The 17,323-nt window shown below is 42.3% G+C and overlaps 1 pseudogene; it reads left to right on the plus strand.

Moving 5' to 3' along the window:
- Positions 1-7,546: 7,546 nt before the first annotated feature.
- LOC114030380 lies at positions 7,547-10,966 on the plus strand (annotated as a pseudogene).
- The last annotated feature ends 6,357 nt before the right edge of the window (positions 10,967-17,323 follow it).

Consider the following 17,323-nt stretch of genomic DNA (forward strand, 5'->3'; position numbering starts at 1 on the left):
TTTGTTATAAGGGATGGCTCTCTGGAAGGGGAAGGGAGGAAATCTAGGTGATATCAAAACAAAAGATATAAAAAAATCTATTTAAAAAAATTTAAAGGATTAACTCATAAAGGGATCATCTAGGTGACTATAATTTTACAGTTAGTTTCACACCTTATAATCAGCTACTTTTCTGTAATTAAATCCTGGGCTTTCTGGATCAATTCCTTTATATAGAAAGAGAAAGACGGAAGAGAGAAATGAAGAAAGGGAAGGAGGAGAAAGGGGGCAATGAAGGAGTAGAAGGAAAGAATAGAGAGAAGGAGGGAGGGAAGGAGGAAAGGAAGAGAAGAAGGGAGGATGGGAGAGAAGACACAGGAATTCTCCCTCTAGACTAAGTCTATGGCTTCTGAAGTTTGGGAAAGTGGGAAATGGGCTGGGAAAGATACTCTCAGATGCCCCAGGGAAAGGGTTGGATAAGGAGCCTTTATTTTAAAGTACAAAATGAAACAAAATGAAAAACAAAACAAAACACAAAAAACCAAGGTCTGGGGAAGTGAGGAGGGCCATGCACATTTCCTAAGTCTCTCTCGTAAGGGATCCTTCTCACATTCCTACTGGGAAACCTAACAGGAGAAAGATGAATGCAGAAGCCAGAGATGGAGAGCGGACATTTCCAAAGCCTTTATAGGACCTCAGAATGACAGAGACCTTAGAACAGACCTAGCCCAACCTCTCATCTAATTGATGAGGAAATAGACCCAGAGAGGTAGAGAGAGTGACCTCAGATCACACAGTTTATAAATGGCAGTCTCAAACTTGGATTTCATTGATGCTAAACCTAACATTCTTTTCACTATATTCCAGTGGCCTCCATTTACCAATATTTGGGATGAGAGTTTCAAGTATTAGGTGTCTCCTCTTGCTGAACAGACTCAAAATATAAGGAATAATAGAGTCATGTCTTCCGGAAGAGACCAAGCACCCCAGGCATCTGTCCTTGTCCCAGTGGCATTCAGTCAGACTAGATGTTTAATGTTCAGGTTAGGGCAGTCATAGGCCTCCTACGCTCTGCCCCAGTCAGACACATCCACAGCACTGTGCTTAGTGATGTGAGCCACATTTTAGGGGGGACATTGGAGAGCTAGAGAGAATCCAGAGGTGGGAGGACCAGATAGTGATGCATATGGAGACCATGCCATATGCATATCAGTTACAGGAACTAGATATGTTTAGCCTAGGCTTTGGGGGAATATGATAGCTGTCTTCAAATATTTGAAGTTTGTCACAGGGAAAAGAGATTAGATTTGCTCTGCTCAGGCTTAGGAAATAAAAATAAGAGCAAATTGTAGGGAGGCAGAATTTGGCTCAGAAGGACATAATCATAGAATCTAGCATCATCCAACCTCTACTTGAAGACCTCCAAGGAAGGGGAACTCACCATTTCTCGAGGCAGTCCATTCCACTTTGGGATAACTCTGCTATGAAGGTTTTCCTAACATCAAGCCTTGATTTACCTCTTTGCAATATCTACCCATCATTCCTGGATTTGCCCTCTGGGGGCCAAGCAGAACAAATCTATCCCCCCTCCATATGAGAGACCTTCAAATACTTGAAGAAAGCTTTCATGTCCCTCTTCCCCTGCCCCCACCAGTCTTCTCTTCTCCAGGCTAAATATTCCTAGTTCGTTCCCTGATTGTCATATGAAATGGACACAAGGTCCTTCACCATCCTGCTTTCTTTCCTCTGGACACCCTCTAGTTTATCAATATTCTTTTTATATTGTGACACCTACAACTGAACCCAGTACTCCAGTTAGGGCCTGGGGAGAGCAGTGTACAACAGTACTACCACCTTATTATTCCTATTATGTTATGCCCTTGTTAATGCGGCTCAAGTTCATAGTAGCTTTGGGCTGCCATAGCATACTGCTGTTCCATATTGAATTTTCCATCCATTGAAATCCCCACATCTTTTTAGAACAATTACTGTCCTACCACACCTCTTCCATCTTGTACTTGTGAAGCTGATTTTTGTACCCAAATGTAAGACTTTCCATTTATCCCTATTGAATTTAATTGTATTAGATTCAGCTCAGTGCTCTAGCCTATAGAGATCATTTTGAATCCTGAATCTATCATCCCCTGTATTAGGTGCTCCTCTCAGTTTTGCATCATCTGCAGATTTGATGAGTATGCCATCCATGCCTTCATCTGAGTCACTGATAAAAAATGTCAATAATACTGATCCCTGGCATACTCTACTACAGACCTCCTGCCATGACATTGAACTAATAAAATCTACTTTTTAGAGCCATTCAGCCAGTTCCAAATCCATCTGATTGTATTATTGTCCAATCCATATCTCTCCATCTTCTCCACAAGAATAGTGTGAGATACTTCGTCAAAAGGTTTGCTAAAATCCATATGAATTATAGCCACCATTTATCCAATTGTTCACTGATCATTTCCACAAAGGGGATGAAGTTTATCTGGCATGACCTGTTCTTAGTGAGGTCAAGATAGCCCTTTCTAATCATTGTTTGCAAGTCAAGATATCACCTTCCTGATGTCATTGGTCCTCTTCAAGAAAGAAGGGTGAGGGGCAGCTAAGTGGCGCAGTGGATAGTGCTCCGGCCTTGGAGTCAGGAGGACCAGACTTCAAGTCCAGCCTCAGATACTTGACACTTACTAGCTGTGTGACTCTGGGCAAGTCACTTAACCTCGATTATCTCACCAAAAAGCAAGAAAAAAAAAGAACGAAGGGTGAACAACAACAATCCCTTTCTAGACGTCCACCAACCATCTCTTTAATGATCCATTCTAGAACTTTCCCAGGAATCCAAGCAAAGCATACTGACCTATGGTTGGCAGATTCTATTCTATTCTTTTTTTTTAATTGGGACATTTCCTCTTCTCTCATCTTCCATTTTCAGTGATCTTTCAAATGCTATTGATAGTATATATAGAATAAATACAAAAGATAAGAAATGGACTTACAGTTTAGGAAATTCCTGAATGAGGAAACTCCCTCTACTAATTTAGGTTGGCACCTTCTCTGCAATTCATAGTCTTAGAACATTACCTAGAGTACTGAGATTAAGTGACTTGACTAGAGTCACACTTCTATGAATGTGTCAGAGGCAGGACTTGAACCCATATCTTCCTCATTTCAATGCCAGTTGTCTATCCGCTGTCATATTGCCTCTTAGGATAAATATATACAGAACAAACACAAAATAAATATGTGGTATAAGTGAGGGAGGGCACTAACAATTGGGATCAGGAAGGGTTGTATGTAGAGGGTAGATCTGAAGAAACAGAGGCAGAGGTGAGGTTGGAGTGTATTCCAGGCCCCAGGGGGCAGCCAGTGAAAAGGCCTAGAAATGGGAGATGAAGCACTGAACAGCCAGTAGGCCAGAATGGATGGAATACGAAGCATATAGAATGTACAACGAGATTGGAAAGGTATGATGGGGCCAGGTTGTGAAGAGCTATAAAAGCTAAACAGAGGAGTTTATGTTTTATTCTTTGAGTGGTAGAGAGCCATTGGAATTTATAGAGTTGGGGAGTGACATAATCAGATTTGCACTTAAAAAAATCATTTTAGTAGCTCTGTGTGTGTGGTGGATTGGAACTGGGAGAGACTTATGGCAGGACAACCAATTAGCTATAGTCTAGGCAAGAAAAAATGAGGACATGAACAAGGAGGTAGTTCTATGAATGGGGAGAAGGGGTTGGAGATGAGGGACGTGGAGGCAGAAATGACAATATTTAGTAACACTGAATCTATGGAGTGAGAAGAGTAAGGAGTTGTGAATAACACTGAGGTGCTGAACTTGGTAATTTCACATTTATTTTCTGGGTATGGAGACCAATCTCCCCTTTCAGACCAGAGGCTTCCTGAAGTCCCGTCTTGGGGTTCCCTGAAAGCAGAGGCCATTTTTTCCCTGTCAGAACAGGGTTTCTCAGGGGCCGCTAAGTGGCACAGTGGATAGAGCGCTGGCCCTGGAGTCAGGAGGATATGAGTTCAAACCCTGTCTCAGACCAGACACTTAACACTTACTAGTTGTATGACCCTGGGAAAGTCATTTAACCCCATTGCCTTGCCAAAAAGACAAACAAACAAAAAACAAGGTCAGAACAGAGTCTCTCTGAGGACAGGGTCTGATTTCTTCCTAAGTCCAGGGACAAGTCTTACTTTTAGACTTAGCTAGGAGGGCAGTCAATTATCGTCCGTTGGGTGACATCGAGTAAGCAAGCCCAGACTGGCTACCAGCCTTATCCAATGTGCCTGTGAATTAGTAGAGGGATTATCACAGCTGTCATGACTCAGAACTGATTTTATCCCACCCATCTGAGAGAAAGGGAATGGATAACCGCTCTGGTGTTGACCTTGGGTCCTCAGTTGCTGAGCTCCTGGGTTTATGTCCTGAAGACGGTTTTCCTCTGGGTTGTGATGCTGGTGATTGCCACGAGTGTGGCACAGAGTAAGTTAGGGGTCGGGGGGGTGTCAGGAGGGAGTGGGAAGAACTGACCCTAACTGGGCATACACAGTATGCCCACATGCTAAAATTCAGTGTTAGGACCACGCACGTATCTGTCAACCTGACAGAATGAAACGAGCAATGATGTGAAGTCCGGGTATTCAGGTTTCAGCTCCAGCTCTGTGGCTTGCTAACTGGGTGAAACTGAGCTCAGGATCCTTACATATCAAATGAAGGGTTCTAACAAATGGGATGGAGGGCTGCGCTAAGTGCGAGGATTAAAACAGAAAAGCAAGACAGTCCCTGCTATCAACGAACTCACATTTGAATGAAAGGAAACAATAGAGCAAAGCTTAACTTCATGGCAAATGGAAAGACAAGCTGGTAGTTGGGGTCTGGTAGGGAAGATGGTGATTCCCAGTGTGCCTGGGGAGTAATGGCAAGGCAAACGCTCCCCAACCCACGGGCAGGTAACACCCAACGTCTTTGCTTGCTCTAAATCCTATGCTGTTTCACCCTTTGTCTGCAAGCCCTGTTTCATTTCACTTTAGGGTAATTCTGATGGTTAGGAAGTTTGGGGCATTCCTTCTAGCTCCCAGGGAAGCCCCGAGGCCCAAAGTTTTCCCTTCTTTAACCTCTTCCTGAGCCTGTACAGTCCAATCCTGGACCCAACCAGTGGAATCTGTTAGTAATCATGAATCTTTACAGCCACTGCATCCTGGGCCATCACCAGTCATCCTGATCTATGTCTTCCCGTGACACCCAGATGGCTCCGGATGAGAAAATGAGGCTGGCGACTTTGCACAGTCCTCCCTCACTTAAATCCAATTCACTTGCAAGTCATGGCATCGCCTCCCTGATGTCATGGTCCTTTTCAGGAACGAAGGATAAACAACAACAACAATCTAATCTGCTCAATTGGCCAACTCTTCTATTTTGTAGCTGGCATTATACAAAACCGTTCTGGTAATTATTGTTTTAGGGTGTAATTTGCCTCTTTGAATATTCATGACACTGCTCTCCCTTGGTTCTCTTCCTAGAGGAAGCATTTTCTCAATCTCTTTTGCTGAATCATCATCCGTGACCTAACTCTGCATCCACCTGATTATGAATGTACTCCTGAAGCCTTTTCCTTGGCCATCTTCTCTTCTCTTTATACATTCCCTTGCTCAGTGATACCACCAACTCCCATACATTCAATTACCATCTCCGTCCAGACAATTCCCAGATCTAGACATCTTGCCTTAGTTTCTCTCCTGAGCCCTAGTCACACACAACCAGCTACTTTTTGGACTTTTCCAAACAGATGTTCCATGGGTGACTAAAAGATTCATTCTCTGACTCAGAGATTCCACTAGTTGGCTTATAACCAAACATATTAAACACAGGAAGAACAGTCTCATCTACGTCAACATGTTTATAGCAGAATTTCCTGTAATACCAAAAAACTAGCAACAAACTCAATATGGCCAAAACCGAACTCCCAATCTTCTTCTCTTTCTCTATCTACCTGTCTTCCAAACATCTCTTTGTCTGGTAAGGGTGCCATCACCCTGCCATTTACCCGGCTCACAACCTTGGAGTCATCCTCAACTCTTTGCTCTCCCTAGCCAAGGTGTGTTGATGCTTGCTCCCCAACATCTCTCCCATCCATCCCCTTCTCTCCACTTGCCCAGGTCCTCCTCACTTCTCCTTTGGACTATTGCGATAGCCTCCTAATTGGCTTCCCTGAAGACATTCTTTCCTGTCTCCCATTCATTCTCTACACAGCTGCCAATTTGATATTCCTAAAGCATACCTTTAAACACGTTACTCCCCTGCTCAAAATGCCTGAGTGGCTCCCTATCGCCTTTAAAATAAAACACAAATCTGGCATCAGACTACCTTTCTAGTCTTATTATACATTCCTCCCCTTTGTATACTCTGTATTTAGCCAAATTCATCCTGCCAAATTGACCTACCTGCTGCTTCTCATGTACAATGTTCCAGCTCCTTTCTTTGTACTGTGTGTAGCTTATGCCCCATGCCTGGAATGCACTCCCTCCTCCCCCCTGCCTCTTGGAATCCCAGCTTCCTTCAGAGTTCAGCTATGCTACACGAGGCCTTTCCCTAAACCTCCCTGTTGTAAGTGCCCACAGATCCTGGAATGGTTTTTGTTTACCTCATTCATATTTTTGTATTTACTGAAGATCAAAGAATCATATCTTTAGATCTAGGAGCAACCTTTGGGATCATTTTACAGATGAGGAAATCGAGTCCCAGAATGGTTAAGCAGCTTGCCAAAGCTCACACAGGTAGTGACTGAATCAGAATTCAAACCCAGGTCTTCTGACTCCAAATCCTCCTTGCTGTGTACTACGCAGGTGTGTGAACATTATTTCCACTGATAGAATATGAACTCCTTTATGGCAGGGAATGTTTCATTTTTATCTTTTATCTCCAGCATATACTAAGTACTTAATCAATGCTCCTTAATTTGTTGATTGAGTGACCTTGTTCCTCATTTCCATGAGACCTTCGGGCAAATCCAATTCATTTGCAAGCCATGACATTTCCTTCCTGATGTCATGGTCCTCTTTGAGGTTGAAAGACAAAACAACAACCTGGGTGGGCGAATCACTTTATCTCTTTGGGCTCCCATTCCCTTCTCTGTATGATGAGAATACTTGAAGTGGATGAGCTCTGAGGTTCCTTCTAACTTGGAATTAGTAACTCTGTGATACCTGTTTGACAGAGGAAGCTCAGGATGCTGTAGCAGCTTGCCCAGGGCCACACTACCAGTATATAGCATTACCAGAATTAGATTTCATGTCTCCTGTCTCCTTGTCCCAGGATCCTTTCCCTTTCACCTGGCATTCGGCTCTTAACACCAGCAGGTCTGTGCGGGATAAAGCTTTGGTGGTGATGGGTAGGTTCCTGAGGTGTTGGCCCCAGGAAGAAACTTTGAGCATTCAGAATGTGGTTCCTGTTGTCCCATGTCTAGGCTCCTTACCTTAGATGGAATGGTTAATCCTCTTTTCCATGACATTCTTTGCTCTTTGTTTTGACATCCCTTCTAGATGTGATACCCTATGATGATAAATGCAATTTCTTTTCCTTCCCACCTACCCAGGCAACACCCTGAAATGCTATATCTGCAAAGAGCCGATATCTGTAAATGCAGAAACATCAGTATCTGTAACCACTGGGAGACTTCCTGCAAGACCAAGCTGGAGAGTGTGGAGTTGGGGAAAGGCTGACAGTTGGCTGGGTTGGTCTCCCTCTGGGTCCTACAATGGAAGAGACACAAGGAAATCTCTCAGGGCACCCAAAATTCTATCGAGCTAGCTTGCCCCTGTGCTTAAAATTCCACCATTAACTTGTCAACCCTTAGGGTTTGGCATTGCCCTCCCCAGCCTTTTTGTTAAAATACCAATATCCTAAGAGGGAGAAACAAGCAGGCTTCAATGGGTGGGTAAGAAGCAATTTATTAGACACTTCCTGGGAGCAAATGACTTCAGGAAGAGAGGGATGGTATGAAGGAAAGGACTAAGAGGGGGCAAAATATAAGGTAAAGAAAGGAAAGACATGGAGGGAACTTTTCCCTCTGCCCTGGCTTGTCCTCTGTGGAGAGGGCGAGGGTTCAGAAGCAGGGCTCTGTCTGTGAATAGGGTCCAGGGTTCAACACGGGACCAGTGGAAGGCTTCAGTCAGTTAACAGAATCAGGCTCAGAATAGGACCAGGGCTGGGACTCAATGTGGATCTAGGCTGGTGCTCAGAGTAGGACCACGGTCGGGGGTGAGGGTCAGGGATCAATCAATACCTAAGGTTAGGACTCAGTTTATAAATGACAACTCATGTTTACATATCACCTTATGTTTTGTTAAACAACAACAACTTTACTCATAACAATTTTATGAGGTAGGTAGTGCAAGGATTACTATCTCCATCTTATAGAGCTTCTGACTCTAATTCCTAGCTCCCGACCTCTAGGACTTTCTACTATGTTATGTGTCTGTGTTGTGGGGGGGGCTCAAAATTTTACAGTCTGATGAAGATGTCTAGATCTTACAGACTCATCTGAAGTTCTTCTGACAATGACTGGTATAGTCTTGAATGAAAAAGTAAGTTTCATTGGTAAGAGTTGCCTTTTTCCCATCTTTAGTATTACAACCTTTATATTGTCTTGCTCAAAACAAGCATTCTTTTCTTCATTGTAACATTTTTTCTTTGCTCTGTTTTTGTTTGTTTGTTTTTTGCTAGGCAATGGGGTTAAGTGACTTGCCCAGGGTCATACAGCTAGTAAGTGTCAAGTGTCTGAGGCTGGATTTGCACTCGGGTCCTCCTGACTCCAGGGCTGGTGCTCTATCCACTGTGCCACCTAGCTGCCCCAAACATTTTTCTTTATGGCTGGGTTTTTTTTTTCCTGTTTTTCCAATGTTCTTCCAACTTGAAGAAGCCTGAAATTTTTAAGAATCAATAACAATCCTTCTGGCTGCTGGTCCCTGTAAAGGTCTTTGCTTATTTTCTGAGTATTGATTAGACTGTTGCACAAAAACAGTTTGCCAGTTATTGGTATTGTTTCCTATTTTTGGCCACACTCTGATGACAGATTCTGTTTCTCTATGGACTTGGATGCTCCTTGAACTGATTTATTTGCCTGCACCATGACCCACTACAGTATCTTTAACAGTCACTGAAGTGTGCTCTTTAAGAAGTACAAATTTTACATATTTTCTGGGAGTAATTTCTTAAAAAAAAAAAAAAGAAAACCAGACAATTAAAAATGCAACAAAAGAGAACAATGAAAGGTGTGTCTGGCATAAAATCCAGCACTCAGATGACACATAACTAGCTAAAGGTGGGAAAGTCAACTTTATATCCAGTTTTATCTGGTCAAAGTCAGATGTTCTGAGTCAACTTAGTGTCTATAGATGTACTGTTGCTGTCACAAAATGAAACCATATTAAAACCATTGTTTCTCCCAAGTAATTCACACATCACTACTGTAAGTACAGTGCTTTGCCTTTATCAGATATATGCAAATCTTGGTCTTCTCTATTCCTCAATCCCTTGACCTTCCCAGCTAAAAGTGATCTCTCCCTACTCAAATTTTGCATAGTATTTTCATAGCATCTAGAGTTGAAAAATACCTTAGAAATTATCTAAGCCAAATCCCTCATTTTACAGAAAAAAGAAACAGACCCAGATAGGACATATGAATTGCCCAAGGACATACAGCTCATCAGTATCAGAATTTACTTTGCCTTGGCTTCCATCACACTCCAGATGTATGTGCTATGTCTTCCCAATTAGATTGTAAGCACACTGAGGTCAGGGATTGTCATTTTTTTTTCACTTTTGTTTCTTTAGCCTCAAGCACAAGATTCCCTGCACAGCAGAAACTTAGTGTTTTGAATTGAATTGAACTGAATTGAGAGGGAAGAGTATAAAAGCTGAGAGGCTGCCCAGGGAGCTTTCCCTTCTCCACCCTATCCCCATTCCATCCATCTCCAGAATATCCATTTTTAACAATGCCACAGTAATCTGCTTCTGCTCTCACAACTGCCTGGCATGGACCCTGATACCATCGGTCTTGCCCACCTGTTTCCTGCTGCTACAAAGACCTCTACAACACAGATAGTACCTTGGGAGATGGGGCCAGGTCCCTACTAGGACTTACAGTTCTTACCAGTTTCCTCTACCTGATATCCTTATTCTAGTCCAGATGGTCCCGTAGGTATCTGGGTTGTATATTCAGGATCCGTCATAATTCTCATTGTATATTCTCCACTCCTCACTCCACCCCCCCCAACCCGGAAACATCACTAGATGCAGACTAATCTTTTTATTGCAACTGTGGTGAGACACATCTCCTGCCTGGGGCTCAGGTTCTGGAGAACGATCTTCCATCCTTCTATGACCTACCCAGCGATGCCCTCCTCTGGAGGGAGAGAGCATGTTGGGAATTTGGCAAAGGGAATGGAACGGCCTTTGAATAAACATATGACTGCCAGTTTCTGTGGAAACCACATCTTACCCAGGAAGCCTGGAGGCTTCTCCAGGAAATAGGATGTTAAAGCTCTTTCCTGGGTCTGAGGGAAGAAATGTGATCCCTTTCTCAGTCTGTGGAGGAGACATGGAACCTTCAGGGAGCCCTGGCCAGAGAAGGAGACCCAACCCTTGGCCTCAGGAAAATCCTGAAGTGAGGGGAAGACATCGGATTTCCTCAGAGAGCCCTGATCTGAGAAAGGGTCCCAACCCTGGCCTACAGAGTACACCTGGTCTGAAGGGAAGGCATTGATCTTCAAGATGAGGAGACACATCTTTTCCCCTTAGGGAACTTTTAGTCTGAGGGGGAGGGAAAGAGCCCTGACCCCAGGGGCCCCATTTGGGGTAAGGCAGAGCCAGGAGAAGAAAAGAGGGAAGAAGGATAAAAAGTCAGAGGTAGACACACCCGGAGATACCCACTTGTAACAGTGAGAGAAAGCAAAAGAAACAGAAACAGAGATAGCAGAAAGAGCAACATGGAGAGAAATAAAGACATTGAAAGACATGAACAAAAGTCAGATGTTTAGTTCATTTATTCAACACATATATGTACGTTGTTCAGTCATTTCAGTCATGCACGACTCTTTGTGAGCCCATTTAAGGTTTTCTTGGCAAAGACACTGGAGTGGTTTGCCATCTCCTTCTCTAGCTCATTTTACAGATAAGGAAACTGAGGCAAACAAGGTTACATGACTTGCCCCAGGTCACACAGCTACTAAATGTCTAAAGCTGGATTTGAACTGGGAAAGAGGAGTCTTCCTGACTCCTATCCACAGCGCCACCTACAGCCGACAGGCATATATACATGCATGTGTATACGTGTCTATACATATACAAATGTGTCTATATGTATTTGTATTTGCTTATTAATTTATTCATTCATTCGTTTGTTTATTTGCTTACTTACCTTTTCTGATCCTAGAGGCCTAGTTAGTTTGTATCCAATTCCCCAGGACAGATCTGGCCCATGATTGTGAGGCCCGGGCACTAATACTGGTTTAACCACTACCCCGTCTCTCCCTGGCCTGGAAGTTGGGAGACCTATGTTAACCTGGGAGCACTATTTACATTTGAGCTATTGTACTGCCAGCTCCCCTACTCATTATCACCCCATATCTTCAACCCAGACCCAGAGCCTCAATGAGTCACAGAATCATGGAACCCCAGATATTGTCTGGTTCAATCTATGCCACCTCCAATCAGATGTGGAGGGAAGGAAGGAAGCTTTATTCGGGGGAGACTGCTGGTGTAGCGGCAAGAGCACTGAGCTTCGAGCCAGAAGATATGGGTCTGAGTTCAGGTTCTGACACCAACAAGCAGCTTCCTCTCTATTTTTCAGTTTCTTCATCTGTAAAATGGAGATAATAATACTACCTACATTATATGCTGTTATAAAGTAAGTGCTATATAAATCTGGAAGCACTATAGAAATAGGATTGATTTTAAAATTATGATTTCTGGCTCTTCTCTGGCATCTCCTGCCTGGCTGAGATCCCCACCTTCTCTGCCCTGTCTCAATGGGGCCCCTGGGGTCAGGGCTCTTTCCCTCCCCCCAGCCCACAGCCCCAGCACTGACTCTGGGGTCCGTGGCCCTTCCATGAGCCAAGGGGCCTTTGGTTTTGCCAAGTCTGGTGCCATATAAGTGGTTTTCTGTGCCAGATCCTAGGCCACGAAACAAAAACCTGTTTAATCTTTACTTCCTCCAGGGAGCCAGACCAGTGTAGGGAAAGGAGCTCAAGGGGACTCATTCTACAATCTTGGGCTCAGACTCCTCAAGTGAGGAGACTTCTAATTCCATGGCAGCTTGGTGTGTGCGCTCTGCCCACATGCCTACCAATCAATGGCTACAAAACTCTGGCCAAAGGAAAGACAAAGAATATGGGACTCTTGTATGACAGGCTCCTGGATTTGGAGTTGAAAGGGACCTTCAGGGTCATCCTGTCCTATCACTATGTTTTACAGGTGAGGACCCTCAGACCAAAGGGGTCATGCAGGTCAATAAAGTCAGGGCCTCAGACTTTAAATCCAGGGCTCCCTCCTGCCATGAAGGGTCCAAGTACATATCAGGGGACTGCTCATTTCTCTTACTTACATTCACCTAAATAATCTAGGAACTCTAATTTAGTCTGATGCCACCCACTTCTCAGTGGAACAGTAATTAGATTCCCCTCAAGCACACAGGTTTACAAGACCTAAAACATGAACATGTTTATTTAGAGAATAAAGAAAACAAACAGGACTCATCTGCCAGAGGCAAGAAAACATTCTTGGACAGTCTCAGTTACACAGAGTATTGCCCTGGCCAGGGCTCCTGCAGAAGGGTGTGTGTGTGTGTGTGTGTGTGTGTGTGTGTGTGCGTGGATGAGGGCTAGTCTTCTCTCAAGCATTTCTCAAAGCTTTCACTAACAGATGGTGCCAATTTCTGCTTCCCATCACATGTATGTAAATGTATATGTATGTCTACACATATGTATGTCTGTGTTTGTATGTGTTTATATGTATTACATACCATTATCTACCCAGAAAGGACAGAGCATCCAGGAGAATGTAGTCAACAGTGGCAGGTGCTACAGAGACATCAAGAAAGATGAGGATTAAGAAAAGCACATTAAAATCTGGCAATTAAGAGAAAATTGTTTGGTAAAAAGGACAAATGCATTTGTCCTGCTTCCATAAAGCAACTGGTTGTCACACTGCCTCACCTTGGTGATAAGTGCTCCATCTAATTATCTCTATTCCACTTAATGACATCATGTATTATCAATTTCCTCCTTAGTGTACAGTGCCTTCACCCTAATTTCAGTATTTATAGCATGGGCTTGTTACCAGTGTCCTACCCTTCCAAGAACCCCACCACAAACAAAGCATCATAGCAGAATTTTAAACCTTCTTGGACCATATACTAAATGACTAGTTGATACGTAGCTTTTTTTCCCCTAGCTCTGGCAATCTAGAATTGTCCATTTTCAAAGGGTACCATCATATATGTGATAATGACTGTCATATTCTGATGATCTAAAATAACTATATCTGGCCAAAATGCCTTATTAAACCCTATTTAATCTGGCTTGGTGCAGAAGGCAGCAAAAAGAATAACAGGACCCTCCTTCAACAACAACAAACAGATGCCAAAGGAACAGAAGTAATTAATATATTCCCCTGATCAGGACTGTCAATCAACAAAAATTGATTATAGAATTGGAAAGTCATTACTTCTGGTATATGTTCTACTCTCTCAAGTAAAAGGAGTATTCAGTATTATTTTTGTAATATTAAGAGCTGATTGGTTCAGGGATTGTGACTTTTGCTGATCCATAGTCCTAGAAACTGTACAAAAATTTACCTATTCAACCACTCCACTGTACCATCTTGCCCTGGGGATGCCAATAAGCTCCAGAACTGGATCAAGGCTTGATAAGAATCCTTAAAATCAGCTGACTCCAGACTGAGCTGTAGCATCACTGAGAGCCAAACACTCAACTAAGTGTTACACCATTTTGTGAAATGCCCACTAGCAAACACTGAGCCATGATATTTCCTAATGGGTTTGGGAATTCTCAGGGATGGAAGTAACTTCAGGCCAAAAGGCACATATTCCTAGTGAGTACTCTTGCTAATAAATAAGCTCAATCAACCCAGTGGTGATTGCCAACTCCTGCCTTGGCTCAAACTTGAACGTGAAGTCAAAATCCTATAGGGCTGGCATGACTGACATAATTTACACTTAATTGGCTTGGTAAGATTGTCATTGTTCAACTCGACACTGGTGAGATCAATGGGCTGGTATCCATCCATATCTAAAAACAGTTCCACAATATTGTTCTATAAGAAATGATGAGCAGGCAAATTTCAGAAAAACCTGGAAAGGCTTACGAGCTGATGCTGAATGAAGTGAGCAGAACTAGGGAACATTGTACACAGTAAGAGCAACATTGTGCAATGATTACTCTGATAGACTTAACTATTCTCAGTAATACAATGATCCAAGACAATTACAAAAGACTCATGACAGAAAATGCTAACCACATCCAGAGAAAGAACTATGGAGTCTGAATACAGGTCGAAGCATTCTATTTTCACTTCGGTTTTTTCCTTTTTGTTCTGATTGTTCTTTCACAACATGACTAATGTGGAGATATGTTTAACATGATTGTACATGTATAACCTATATCAGATTGCTTGCTGTCTTGAGGAGGTAGGAAGGAAGAGAGGGAGGGAGAAAAATTTGGAATTGAAAATCTTACAATAATGAATGTTTAAAACTATCTTTATATGCAATTGGAAAAAAATACTATTAAATAAAAAATAAAGTAAAATAAATAAAAGGAGTTCCAGACACATGGTCTTAGAACTTCTTAGTGAGGCCCACTCCAAAGCTAAGAGTTGATCAGTCTCACTATCAGAGAGTTCCTGGCAGGTGAATGTAAGTGTCTTTGAGTAGCTAGAGCTCTCCTGGTACAAGGCTATTCCCAAGACATCAAGCTTGGCATCACTGTGTAACACAAAAGGCTTACTTAAATGGGTGAAGGCCAATCCCTTGCATGTGTGAGGCAATTAGTTAGATACTTGAAGGCTTGGTCAAGTTTCCCATCCCAGCAGTCTCTAAAGGGTACCAAGGGATCAAGTCTAGGGTATGCCTTTCATCTAAGACACAGTTTCTGAATTTCCTTTATGTCCTGCTTATGGCTGTTCCCCCTATTATATACACATGCATGTAGCCCAGTACCTGGCACACAGTAGGTGCTTAATAAATGCTTTTTAGCCTGATACAACAACATGGGTGAGACTCACTGAAAGGTTTTACAATGAGGACACAGTTTTTTTCATAAATCTCTAACAATAATCACAAATCCCCAGAAATATCACTCACTCACAACAATTCTTTAAACTTGTCCAGGTAACAAATGCTTCTGTCTTCTCAGGGTCACCACTCTCTCCCTGCTGAGGTGACCCATATACATGACCCATAGATGATTAAAAAAAACTTAACGCTTGTTAAGCCACAGCTTCAGGCCCATGGTATCAAGCCAATAAAAAGCTCTTGGGTATTTCTCATGTTCATCCAATGCCTTCTGAAATACAGTGAGATATTTCAGATTGCCCAAGATCCCTAAGTACTTGGCAACTCTTGCCACTTTTCCCACAAACCACTGAAAAATTGTGGGTGCATACCATGGGGAAAAGTGGAGAACTTTATTATACATTGGCCCCAGCTATAGGTAGGAGGAGAATTCTTAACCAAAGGATAGAAATGATTACAAAAGATTAAGTAGTTTTAACTACTTTAAATTAAATTAAATTAAAAAAACTTTTGCATCAACAAAATCAATGTAGCTATCATAAGAATGAAAGCCATTGTCTAGGGGAAAATTGCATCAAATATCTCTAACAAGATGTGATATCGAAGAGATAGAGGGAACTAATATAATTACTTGCTCCATTGCTATTAAAAGTTGGGCCAGCTTCTTTGAGATAATTTTTGCATGAGAGCTTATGTACTGATGTCTACTGTATTACTGTGGCCACTATGCCTATGGAAACTGATGTGAGCAATATGGATGTTGTATCTTTAGAAAGTGGGTACCTGGCAATTCTCCTACAGTATACTTTGGAAACTCATCCACGATCATTTCTTTTCCTTTACTCTTGATCCAACCTAGACTGCTTGCCTTACTGTGTGATGACTATGGACAGTTTGCCTGAGATCCATATAGATTCCAGATTCATAGGATGAGGTTTGCCCATTGGCCTAGAAGCCAGGAGTAATCAACCCCATCTGCTTAACATCTTTTGGGGAGCCCTTAAGTAAATCCAAAAGGTGAGTTTAGATCTCCATTTGCAATGAGTTCCTGGGGCCTACTGCGGAAATTTTAGGTGCCAAATGTGCTTCAAGAACCCATTGAAAATATTTCACCCAGATCTCCAATTGGATTTCAAGGGACAGCTAGGTAGTGCAGTGGATAGAGCACCAGCCCTGGAATCTCAGGAGGATCTGAGTTCAAATCCAGCATCAGACACTTGACACTAGCTGTGTGACCCTGGGCAAGTCACTTAACCCCAATTGCCTCACTGAAAAGAAAAGAAAAAAGAAAAAAAAGAAATTTCGAGTGACATTGTTAGAGGGGCCCAGAAGAATTTTCACTCAGGAAAGTTTAGATCCTCACTTGAAGTTAGGGAATAATTTCCAATCAACTCCACAGCCCCTATCTATGTTGGGAGTTCTGATTGGACCAGATTTTTCCTCTGAGAGGGGAGGGGAAAGTTTTATTTCCTTTTTTACTTTTTATTTTCTTTATTATGTTTGGGTTGAAGCAGGCCTTTGTAAACACCAAGATACTAGTATCCTGTGAAAATTTTATAAAATGATGTCTTTTTTTGTTAAAATTGTATGATCTTGTATTTTGGCAGGTCAGTAAAAGTTTAACAATATTTAACAACCTCTCTAAAAACCTACACTGATTTGTTGTGAGTGGTAACAACAACAAGGAAAACTGAAAGTGGTATGTAATTGTAATGACCAAGAAATGTGGCCCCACAGAAGAGTTAAGAAAATACATTCCTCTCCCTTCTTTGCAAAGTTGGGAGTCTGGGGTATGGGATAGTGTATACACTGTCAGCCTGGGTTGATATATAAGTTGATTTTGTTGAAGTGTGTGGGGTTTTTTCCTATCTTAAAAAAATCCCTGCTACTCATTGGTTGGGGAGGGATGGAAGGTTATATTTGAAATGAAGATATTGATTAAAATAAGATTAAAAAAACAATGACTAGTTCAAGCCTCCATGCAAATTTTCTTCAGGGAACATCATAATTTGTCATTGCCTAAGAAG

This window comes from Vombatus ursinus, unplaced genomic scaffold (genome assembly GCF_900497805.2).
Source record: "Vombatus ursinus unplaced genomic scaffold, bare-nosed wombat genome assembly UNPS02005236.1, whole genome shotgun sequence".
In the NCBI taxonomy this organism is placed as follows: domain Eukaryota; kingdom Metazoa; phylum Chordata; class Mammalia; order Diprotodontia; family Vombatidae; genus Vombatus; species Vombatus ursinus.